At 39.6% G+C, this 12,428-nt stretch overlaps 1 pseudogene; it reads right to left on the minus strand.

Annotated features, from left to right (window-relative positions):
- Positions 1–540: 540 nt before the first annotated feature.
- LOC122677168 lies at positions 541–2,172 on the minus strand (annotated as a pseudogene).
- Positions 2,173–12,428: the final 10,256 nt, after the last annotated feature.

Below are 12,428 nucleotides of genomic sequence, written 5' to 3' on the forward strand. Positions count from 1 at the left end.
AGAGAATTTCAGAGACCTGCAAAGGGTTGCCCTTGAGTGTTTACTGGAGCAATGATCAACATAGGTGTGTGAGGAAACTGGCAGATTGGGGAAAGAATCATCTGAAAGAAGTAGAGGCAACATACCCACATTTAGGAAATGTTCCTGGCCCCACCAATAGGACTAGAAAAGCACATGATTTATGAAACATTTGAGTAGAATATACAGAGGAATATTGCCTCAATAGTATAAAATATTTATTTCTAGATTAATCATAATCTAGACCTGCTTAACAAATCTTAGAAACAAGGCCCCTCAAAGTTTAATTGATTCAAAGTAAGTTAATTTTAGAAAAAAAATTTTTTAACCTGCTTTTTGAAACCATATATTTAATATTTTCATTAAACTGTGTCAATACAAGTTCAAGCAAATGCCAACTGGAAGACCAGGCCCAGAAATTCCTAAAAGAAACAATCTTCAAAACAACAAGGAATGCCAAGGTACTCTTCCACTCCAGCTGCACCATTAGTGGCCATGATCGTGCCAGTCAGCCAGTGTTAACCAGATTACCGAGTGTTTACCATACCATCAATTTTCAGATTGCTCCGGACAGTTTCAGTTGCTAGAGTCAGCGCACTGACTGACACCAGCAGAGGCTGGACAACCAGTTCCTCCAGTATGTTGGAAACACCACCCTTTCAGATGTTAATGCCTGTAGCTTATTCTCCTTGGGCATGCCGACTTCTTAGTTCTGTTACAGTAGAAATGGGATTCAGGCCAGCGTTGTCAGCTAGTGTAGATGGAATGACTTCCATAGCATCTGCAAAAAGCACGGATGCAGTAGGATTCCGTACCACTCAATGTTCGTGAGTATTCAGTTAACAGTAGGGCCAACTCTATTTCCGGAGCACCACCTCCTGCAATGAGTGCTCTCTTCTTCACTAAACAGAGAATAACGCAGAGAGCATCATGGACGGAACGCTCAGCTTCTTCAATCAGCAATTTGTTAGAACCACGAACAACAATTGTGACTGTCTTTCCAGCGTTTGCACAGCCTGTAATCTTGATCAGTTTGCCAGAACCATTTAAGCTGACCTCCTCAGCTAATTCGGCAGATCCCAGCATGTCAGCAGTGAACTGGTCAACATGAACAGCTGGTTTGGTTCCAATCGTCTTACAAATGAATTCAGTGTCTTCTCTTTCAATATCCTTTACCACCATAATCTTCATTTTGTTCAGGAAATGTAATGCAAGATCACTAAGAGCATCTCTTAGAATAGACTTCTGTATGAGAAGAACATTACATCCTGTTTTTTAAATTTGCTTCACTAAATTTAGAATATAAGCTGTCTCTTCTCTAAGCACTCGATCCATCTGAACATAGTCAGAAACCACTATTTGATTGTCCATATCTGTTTTGGGAGCAGATAAGCAGAACTGAATAAGCCCAATCAGCCTTTTCAACTCTGGTTATGCCAGAATTTGCTACCTTTTGAGTAAGAACCAGACCTTCCACCAACTCACAGTCATCAATTGTCCCACCAAGCTTCTAAACTATTTTAATATTTCTAAGATCGACACTAGTAGCTGTGGCTGGGTCAGTCACTTTCATCACCGCATCTACACTCACTGGAGAAAGGAGACTTGAGTACTGAGACACAACCTTTGAGTTCAGTGAAGTGGCCGCACTATTTAACAGAGTTTCTCTGTCACTCAGTTCCTCAGGTTGAGCCATGTCAGTCAAGATTTCAATGCCCTTTTCCAAAGCCTTCTGGAATGACTCAGAAATGATGGTGGGATGAATCCCTTTCTGAAGAAGCTTGGTACAGGAATCCAAGAGAGAGCCAGCAATAATGACCACTGATGTGGTGCCACTCCTGGCTTCTATATCCTGAGCCTTGGACAGCTCCACCAGCATTCTGGCTGCTGGATGTAACACCTGCATTTGTTTCAGAACGGTGGCATCATCATTTGTAATGGTCACATCACCTTTTCCATCTTGAATCATTTTATCCATTCCTTTTGGTCCGAGGCTTGTGCGAATAGCATCAGCAACAGATTTGGCTGCGGAGATGTTGCTGAAGCGGATGCGGGCCGGCTTATCGCGGTCCTGATAGGCGCTCTTCCCACGGCCGCCGGCAGCCCCGACAGCCCCGGCGGGCGGCCCGGTCCGGGGGCTACATTCTCGGGCATGGCAACCATAGACGGGTCTGTGTGAGCTTGGGAAGGGCGGATGGACGCGGACTGCGGCTGACCAGCGACCAACCGTAAGTGCCCACCACCTTCACGAAGCTTCCAGAAAGCGGCGCCGGCACGGGGAGGAGGAAGAGCCAGGGCTAGAAAAAATTTTGACTGTGTATAGGAAAACAAAAATATCCAGCAACTAAAAAGATAAAGTACAGAAACTAAAATGTCTGAGATGAATCATAGATTAGATTAGACATTGCAGAAGAAAATATCAGTAAGTGTAATATAATAAACAGTGGGAATATTCCAGATTAAACATAGGAAGAAAAAACCAGATATTCAATTAAAGCAATATTAGTGAGTTTTGAAAAGCCATGAGAGACATAATATACACATAAATAGAATCCACAGAAGAGAGGGGAGTGGTGAAGAAAAATATTTGAAGAAATAATGGCCAAAAAATTTGCTAAACTGGATAAAACCTATCACCTCACAGATAATAAGATTTTATAAACCCTAGGCACAAGAGGCATGAAGAAAATTATACCAAAGTACAACAATTTGCTCAAGTAATAAAGAGAATATCTTTATTATAATAAAGACAAAGGCAGACTGAGACAAAGGGCACATTATTTCTAAGGATCCAAAATAGTGCTTATTTTGTAAAAGTATTTTGTAAGAAAAAATTCAAGCAAGAACACAGTAGAGCAATATCATTTAAGTACTGAAAGAGAAAGATATCATTCTAGAATTTTATATTCAGCAAGAATGGTTTTCAAATTTGAGGGTGAAAGACTTTTCCAGATACATAGCAGTTGAAAATAGTATTCATTATCTGCACATTTAACTCACAGGAGATGATAAAGGAAGGCTTTGGGGAGGAGGAAAACAATACCAGGTGACAATTTGAACCTCAATAAAGATATGAAGAACACTAGAAACAGTTGCAACTTGGGAAAATATACAAGAATAAGAAAATATTACTATGTAAGTATGTAACCTATAATAAACATTTAAACAAAAATAATGTTAATGTAGTGGGATTTATAAAATATGTAAAAGTGAAATGTATGGCAATAATAACATATCAGACAGAAGGGGAGACACTGAAGTATACTACTATAAGTTTCCTATGTTATATGTGAAACAGTATATTGTCATTTGTAACTAGACTGATATGTTAAAAATGTATACCACAACCCACAGATCATCTTCTAAAATAACATAGCAGATTTATAACTAAAAATTCAACAACAACAAAAAACACAATGACACTTTAAAAAAGCCATTAGTTAATCCAAAAGAAGAAAGAGTAGAGGAAAAAGAAATTGTCTTCTAGATAGAGTTAATCCTAATCAGATCAGTAATCACATTAAATGTAAATGGATCATATACCCCCAAATAAAAGACATAGCTTGTCAAATTGAATAAAAAGCAAGGACCAACATATGCTTCCTTTAAGAAGTGCATTTTTAACGTAAGGGCACAATAGCTGGTGGTCCTAAGATGGCAAAGGAATAGGATGGGAAGACCACTTTCTCCCCAACAAAGTCATTGAAAGATCGTTTGAACGCTGAACAAATTCCACATAACAACTTCAGAATGCTTGTGGAGGACACCAGGCACCCAGAAAGGCAGCCCATTCTCTTTGAAAGGGGGTAGGACAAAATATAAAAGATAAAAAGAGAGACAAAAGAGTCAGGGATGGAGACCCCTTCACGAGGGAGTTGTAAAGGAGGTTTCCAAACACCAGGAAACCCTCTCACAGGCAGGTCTGTGGGGAGTTTTGGAATCTCAGAGGGCAGCATATCCAGGAGGGGAAAAACACACACAGACACAGACACAGATAAACACACACACACACACAAACACACACACACACACACACACACACACACACACACACACTACATGCCTAACTGCAACTCCCAGTGGAAAAGTAGCTGAGACGCTCACATCTGCAGGCAACGAGTGGGTGCTGAACAGGCAGGTGCGGGCTGCATGCTTAAGGTAAGGACTGGGCCAGAATGATCTGAGGACAATCTGAGGGAGCTAATGTGAGACAGCAACCCAAACTGGGATAGCCAGAGAGAGGGAGAAAAAATGGAGAGGGAGAGAGAACTTTCCCATGAAAAGATCTAAGGCACAACCTGTCTTGCTCACAGAACAAAGGACTGAGCAAATACCAGAGGAGAGCTAGCTGGCTGTGGACTGGCCCATCCACCGCTGGAGGCAGGGAGGCAGGCGGGCACCAGCCAGAGCTGGAAGGCAAGGGGCAAAATCAGCCCCAGGACAGCATCCTCCACCAAACTCTGAGCAGGCTCCCAGTTGCTAACCAACTCTTCCTGGGATTCTGGATGGTTGACATCCTCTGGGAGCGTCGCAGCCAGGGATCAGCTTCCCAGAAGAGACACAGGGCACACCTGAGACAGTGCTCCCGCTGCGGACCCAGGAAACTGAGTGGCTGGGATGGGGGAGGTGATAAGATGCACTTCCCCCCACCTGGGGAGAGTGTGCTGGCCAAGCACCTGGTCACCTGAGCTGCTCGGATCTGGGAGTGGCACAAACCGCAGGCTCAACCGAGTCTGTGCCCCTGTGGGGTACCCGAGAACCTGAACCTGAGCGGCTTAGACCTGGGAAGTGCACGCAACCCAGGGCCTGCTTTAGACAGTTCCCCTGCAGAGCAACCTGGAGCCTGAGCAGTGTAGACCGAGAAAACACACACGCCATGAGCAGGGGCAAACCCAGGGTGGCCCAGACACTGCGAGCACTCCCCAATATTTCTCCCTCCCCACAGGACAATTGAACAAGTGAGCCTTAGTAAATGACCGCCTTCGTCCCCTTGTGTCAGGGGGGAAATTAGACACAGAAGAAACTTGCAAACAGATAAACCAAAATAAACAAAGAAGAGGGAACCGCTTTGGAAGTGACAGGTGCAACAGATTAAAACCCTGTAGCATTGACTACATTGGAAAGGGCTATAGACATTGAGAAGAAGTATAAGCTGGAACAAGGAACTATCTGAAACTGAACTGACCCCACACTACCCTCAACAGCTCCAGAGAAATTCCTAGATGTATTTTACTACTATCATTTTTTAAATTTTAATTTTTTTATCTTTAAGTTCTTTATTACTCCTTTAATTTTCATTTTTATAAGCTACTATTACCTTAAAAAAATACCCTATTTTTTAAAGCAAATTTCATATATATATTTTATAAGTTTTTATGATTTTTTAAATTATTGTATTTTTGAGAGTCTAACCTCTACTCTAGATTTTCAATCTTTGCTTTTTGGTATTTGTTATCAATTTTGTACCTTTAAGAATCCAATCTTCAGTACCCATTTTTACTTAGGAGTGTGATTACTGGCTTGATTGCTCTCTCCCCTTTTGACTCTCCTTTTTCTCTCCCAGGTCACCTCTGTCTCCTTTCTCTCCCTTCTCTTCTCTATTTAACTCTGTGAATCTCTTTGGGTGTTCTGAATTGTGGAGAACATTTAGGAAACTGATTACTGGCTAGATTTTTCTCTCTCCTTTTGACTCCTCCTCCTCTCCTCTTGGTCCCCTCTGTCTCTTTCCTCCCTCTTCTCCTCTGTGTAACTCTGTGAACCTCTCTGAGGGTTCCAGACTTCAGAGAGCACATAGGGAAGTGATTACTGGCTAGAATGCTCTCTCTCCTTTTGACTCCCCCTCCTCTACTCCTGGTCACCTCTATCTCCCACCTCCCTCTTCTCTTCTCCATGTAACTCTTTGAACCTCTCTGGGTGTCCCTCACTGTGAAGAAACTTCATCATTAACCTAGATGTTTTATCATTAGAGCTGTATGGATAGAGAAGTCTTGAGGCTACTGTAAGAACATGACTGAAAGCCAGAGGCAGGAGGCTTAAATCCAAAACAAGAAAACACCAGCAAACTCCTGACTTCAGGGAACATTAACCAACAAGAGCTCATCCAAAAGCCTCCATACCTACACTGAAACCAAGCTCCACCCAAGAGCCAACAAGTTTCAGAGCAAGACGTACCAAGCTAATTCTCCAACAAAGCAAGACTATAACCCTGAGCATTAAAATACAGGTGGCCAAAAGTCACACCAAACTGACAGACACCTCGAAATCCACTACTGGACACTTCATTGCCCTCCAGAGAGAAGAGATTTAGCTCCACCACCAGAACACCGATGCAAGCTTCCCTAACCAGGAAACCTTGGTGAGCCACTCTTCCAACCCCACTCACAGGGAGGAACCTCCACAATGAAGAGGATCCACAAACTTCCAGCATACAGAAAGGTGTCCCCAAACATAGCAATCTAAACAAGATGAAAAGGCAGATAAATATTCGCAGGTAAAGGAACATGATAAATACTCACCAAACAAAAGAGGAGATAGTGAGTCTACCTGAAAAAGAATTCAGAATAATGATAGTAAAAATGATCTAAAATCTTGAAAACAAAGTGGAGTTATGGATAAATACTGGAGACAAGGATTGAGAAGATGCAAGAAAAGTTTAACAAGGATCTAGAAGAAGTAAAAAAGAGTCAATCAGTAATGAATAATGCAATAACTGAGATCAAAAGCACTCTGGAGGGAACCATCAGTAGAATAACTGAATCAGAAGATAGGATAAGTGAGGTAGAAGATAGAATGGTGGAAATAAATGAAGCAGAGAGGAAAAAGAAAAAAGAATGAAAAGAAATGAGGACAACCTCAGAGACCTCTGGGACAATGTTGAACACCCTAGCATTCGAATCATAGGGGTCCCAGGAGAAGACAAAAAGAAAGGCCATGAGAAAATACTTGAGATAATAGTTGAAAACATCCCTAAAATGGGGAAGGAAATAGCCACCCAATTTGAAGAACCCAGGGGGTCCCAAACAGAATAAATCCAAGGCAAAACACTCCAAGACACATATTAATCAAATTAGCAAAGATCAAACACAAATAACAAATTCTACAAGCAACAAGGGAGAAAATAACAAATAACACACAAGGGGATTCCGATAAGGATAACAGCTGATCCTTCAATAGAAACCCTTCAGGCCAGAAGGGAATGGCAGGGCATACTTAAAGTGATGAAAGAAAAAAATCTAGTTAGATTACTGAACCCAGCAAAGATCTCATTCAAATGTAAAGGAGAAATCAAGAGTTTTATAGACAAGCAAAAACTGAGAGAATTGAGCACCACCAAACCAGCTCTTCAACAAATGCTAAAGGATCTTCTCTAGACAGGAAACACAGAAAAGATTTATAAACTCAAACCCAAAACAACAAAGTAAATAGCAATGGGACCACACTTATCAATAATTTCCTTAAATGTAAAAAGTTGAATGCCCTAACCAAAAGACAAATAATGGCTGAATGGATACAAAAACAAGACCCCTAAATATGCTGCCTATAAGAGACCCACCTCAAAACAAGGGACACATACTGACTGAAAGTGAAGGGCTGGAAAAAAGATATTTCATGCAAATGGAGATCAAAAGAAAGCAGGAGTAGCAATACTCATATGAGATAAAATAGACTTTGAAATAAAGGCCTTGAAAAGAGACAAAGAAGGACACTACATAATGGTCAAAGGATCAATCCAAGAAGGAGATATAATAATTATAAATATATATGCACCCAACATAGGAGCACCACAATATGTAAGGCAAATGCTGACATGTATGAAAGGGGAAATTAACACTAACACAATAATAGTGGGAGGCTTTAATACCCCACTCACATCTATGGATAGATCAACTAAACAGAAAATTAGCAAGGAAACACAAACATTAAATGATACAATGGACCAGCGAGACCTAATTGATGTCTATAGGACATTTCACCCCAAAACAATTAATTTCACCTTTTTCTCAACTGCACATGGAACCCTCTCCAGGCTAGATCACATCCTGGGCCATAAATCTAGCCTTGGTAAATTCAAAGAAATTGAAATCATCTCAAGCATCTTTTCTGATCATAATATGGTAAGATTAGATGTCAACTACAGGGAAAAAATTATGAAAAATACAAACATATGGAAGCTAAACAACACGCCTCTGAATAGCCAACAAATCACAGAAGAAATAAAAAAAGAAATAAAAATATGCATAGAAACAAATAAAAATGAAAACACAACAACCTAAAACCTATGGGATTCAGTAAAAGCAGTGCTAAGGGGAAGTTTCATAGCAATACAAGCTTACATCAAGAAACAGGAGAAAAATAAAATAAATAACTTAACTCTCCAGTATTGCCTGGAAAATCCCATGGATGGAGGAGCCTGGTAGTCTGCAGTCCCTGGGGTCATGAAGAGTTGGACATGACTAAGCGACTTCATTTTCACTTTCATGCATTGGAGCAGGAAATGGCAACCCACTCCAGTGTTCTTGCCTGGAGAATTCCAGGGACAGAGGAGCCTTGTAGGCTGTTGTCAATGGGGTTGCACAGAATCGGACACGACTGAAGTGACTTAGCAGCAGAAGCAGAAGCTACACCTAAAGCAACTAGAAAAGGAAGAAATGACGAACCCCAGGGTTAGTAGAAGGAAATAAATCTTAAAAATTAGGGCAGAAATAAATGCAAAAGATACAAAGGAGACCATAGCAAATATCAACACAACTAAAAGCTGGTTCTTTGATAAGGTAAATAAAATAGACAAACAATTAGCCAGACATGAAAAAAAAGGGAGAAGAATCAAATCAATAAAATTAGAAATCTAAATGGAGACATCACAACAGACAACACGGAAATACAAAGATCATAAGAGACTACTATCAGCAACTATATGCCAATAAAATGGACAACTTGGAAGAAATGGACAAATTCTTATAATAGTATAACTTTCCAAAACTGAACCATGAAGAAATAGAAAATCTTAACAGACTCATCACAAGCATGGATATCGAAACTGAAATCAGAAATCTTCCAACAAACAAAGGCCCAGGGCCAGACATTGTCATAGCTGAATTCTACCAAAAATTTAGAGAAGAGTTAATACCTATCCTACTCAAACTCTTTCAGAAAACTGCAGAGGAAGGTAAACTTCCACTCATTCTATGAGGCTACAATCACCCTAATACCAAAACCAGACAAAGATGCCCCCCAAAAAGAAAACTATAGGCCAATGTCACCGATGAACATAGATGCAAAAATCCTTAACAAAATTCTAGCAAACAGAATCCAACAACATATTAAAAAGATCATAAATCATGACCAAGTGGGCTTTATCCCAAGGATGCAAGGATTCATCAATATTCAGAAATCAATCAATGTTATAAACCACATTAACAAATTGAAAGATAAAAACCATATGATTATCTCAATAGATGCAGAGAAAGCCTTTGACAAAATTCAACATCCATTTATGATAAAATCCCCCAGAAAGCAGGCATAGAAGGAACATACCTCAACATAATAAAAGCCATATATGATAAACCCACACCAAACCTTATCCTCAATGGTGAAAAATTAAAGCATTTCCCCTAAAGTCAGGAACAAGACAAGGATGCCCAGGGTCACCACTACTATTCAACATAGTTTTGGAAGGTTTAGCCACAGCAATCTGAGAAGAAAAAGAAATAGAAGGAATCCAGATTGGAAAAGAAGACACAAAACTCTCACTGTTTGCAGATAACATGATCCTCCACACAGAAAACTCAAAAGACTCCACCAGAAAATTATTAGAGCTAATCAATGAATAAAGTAAAGTTGCAGGATATAAAATTAACACACAGAAATCCCTTGCATTCCTATACACTAACAATGAGAAAACAGAAAGAGAAGTTAAGGAAATAATTACATTCACCATTGCAACGAAAAGAATAAGATACTTAGGAATAAATCTACCTAAAGAAACAAAAAGACTATATATAGAAAACTATGAAACACTGATGAAAGAAATCAAAGATGACACAAATAGATGGTGAAATATACCGTGATCATGGATTGGAAAAATCATTATAGTGAAAATGAGTATACTACCCAAAGCAATCTATAGATTCAGTGTAATCCCTATCAAACTACCAAAGCTATTTTTCACAGAACTAGAACAAGTAATTCAACAGTTTGTATGGAAACACAAAAAACCTCAGATAGTCAAAGCAACCTTGAGAAAGAAGAATGGAACAGGAGGAATCAACCTGCCTGAGTTCAGACTATACTACAAAGCCAGAGTCATCAAGAGAGTATGGTAATGGCACCTAGACAGGCATATAGATCAATGGAATAAAATAAAAAGTCCAAAGGTAAATCCATGCACCTATGGATAGCTTATCTTTGACAAAGAAGGCGAGAATATAAAATAGAGAAAAGACAATCTCTTTAACAAGTAGTGTTGGGAAAACTGGACAACCACTTGTAAAAGAACGAAACTAGAACATTTTCTAACACCATACACAAACATAAACTCAAAATGGATTAAAGATCTAAACCTAAGACCAGAAAATGTAAAACTCCAGGAGGAAAACCTAGGCAAAACACTCTCTGACATAAATCACAGCAGGATCTTCTATGACCCACCTCCCAGAGTAATGGAAATAAAAGAAAAGATAAACAAATGGGATCTAATTAAACTTAAAGGTTTTTGCACAAAGAAGGAAACTATAAGTAAGGTGAAAAGATCACCTTCAAAATGGGAGAAAATAATATCAAATGAAGCAACTGACAAAGAATTAATCTAAAAAATATACAAGCAACACCTGCAGCTCAATTCCAGAAAAATAAAGGACCCTGTCAATAAATGGGCCAAAGAACTAAACAGACAGTTCTCCAAAGAAGACATACAGATGGCTAACAAACACATGAAAAGATGCTCAACATCACTCATCATCAGAGAAATGCGAATCAAAACCACAATGAGATACCATCTCACGCCAGTCAGAATGGCTGCTATCCAAAAGTCTACAAACAATAAATTCTGGAGAGGATGTGGAGAAAAAGGAACCCTCTTACATTGTTGGTGGGAATGCAAACTAGTACAGCCACTATGGAGAACAGTGTGGAGATTCCTTCAAAAACTGGAAATAGAACTGCCATATGACCCAGCAATCCCACTGCTGGGCATACACATCGAGGAAACCAGAATTGAAAGAGACACGTGTACCCCAATGTTCATTGCAGCACCATTTACAATAACCAGGACATGGAAGCAAGCTAGATGTCCATCGGCAGATGAATGGATAAGAAAGCCGTGGTACATATACACAATGGAATATTACTCAGCTATTAAAAATAATGCATTTGAATCAGTTTTAATGAGGTGGATGAAACTGGAGCCTATTATATAGAGTGAAGTAAATCAGAAAGAAAAACACCAATAGAGTATATTAATGCATGATTATGGAATTTAGAAAGACGGTAATAATGACCCTATATGTGAGACAGCAAAAAAGACACAGAGCTAAAGAAGAGGCTTTTGGACTCGGTGGGAGAAGGTGAGGGTGAGATAATTTGAGACGATAGCATTGAAACCTGTATATTACCATATGTGAAATAGATGACCAATCCAAGTTTGATGCATGAAACAGGGCACTCAAAGCCAGTGCACTGGGACAACCTTGAGGGATGGGATGGGGAGGGAGGTGCCTGGGGTGTTCAGGATGGGGGACACATGTACATCCATGACTGATTCATGTTGATGTATGGCAAAAACCACTACAATATTGTAAAGTAATTAGCCTCCAGTTAAAATAAGTAAATTAATTAAAAAAAAAAGAAACTAAAAATAATTGTGGGCATGATGTTGCAATGTAAAATTTAAAAAAGTATTCATTCTATAAGGCTTAATAATATATCCCTTTCTGAGAGTTTTCTCTAGTGATGCAGCGCCTTCCCAAATACTCTGGATTATTAGTTCTCATCACTACTCTTATTTCCCAGGGGCTTTTTTCACTCATTTTCCACTGTTGTTCTCTTATACTATGGATTTGTTCTCATATCTTCACTTTAAATTTACCTTATCTATCTTTGCCTTGATTCTGATGATCAGCATTTTTCCTTAAACTCTTCCAGATCATTGAGAAATTTTACCTTATAATTTCATGTCTTTGGGAATTTGACTGTCTTAGTTACCCCCAAGTTGTTCTAGAAGTATTGAAGTCAAGTAGAAAAAAAAAAAAAAATCAAAGCATTAGTTGCTGAATCCTATCCGACTCTTTATGACCCCGTGAAGAGACTTTTCTGCCAATGGCAAGAATCCTGGAGTGGGTAGCCATTCCCTTCTCCAGGGGATCTTCCCAACCCAGGGATCAAACCTTGGTCGGTACATTGCAGGAGGATTTTTT

Source organism: Cervus elaphus, chromosome 20, assembly GCF_910594005.1.
Source record: "Cervus elaphus chromosome 20, mCerEla1.1, whole genome shotgun sequence".
Classification (NCBI taxonomy): domain Eukaryota; kingdom Metazoa; phylum Chordata; class Mammalia; order Artiodactyla; family Cervidae; genus Cervus; species Cervus elaphus.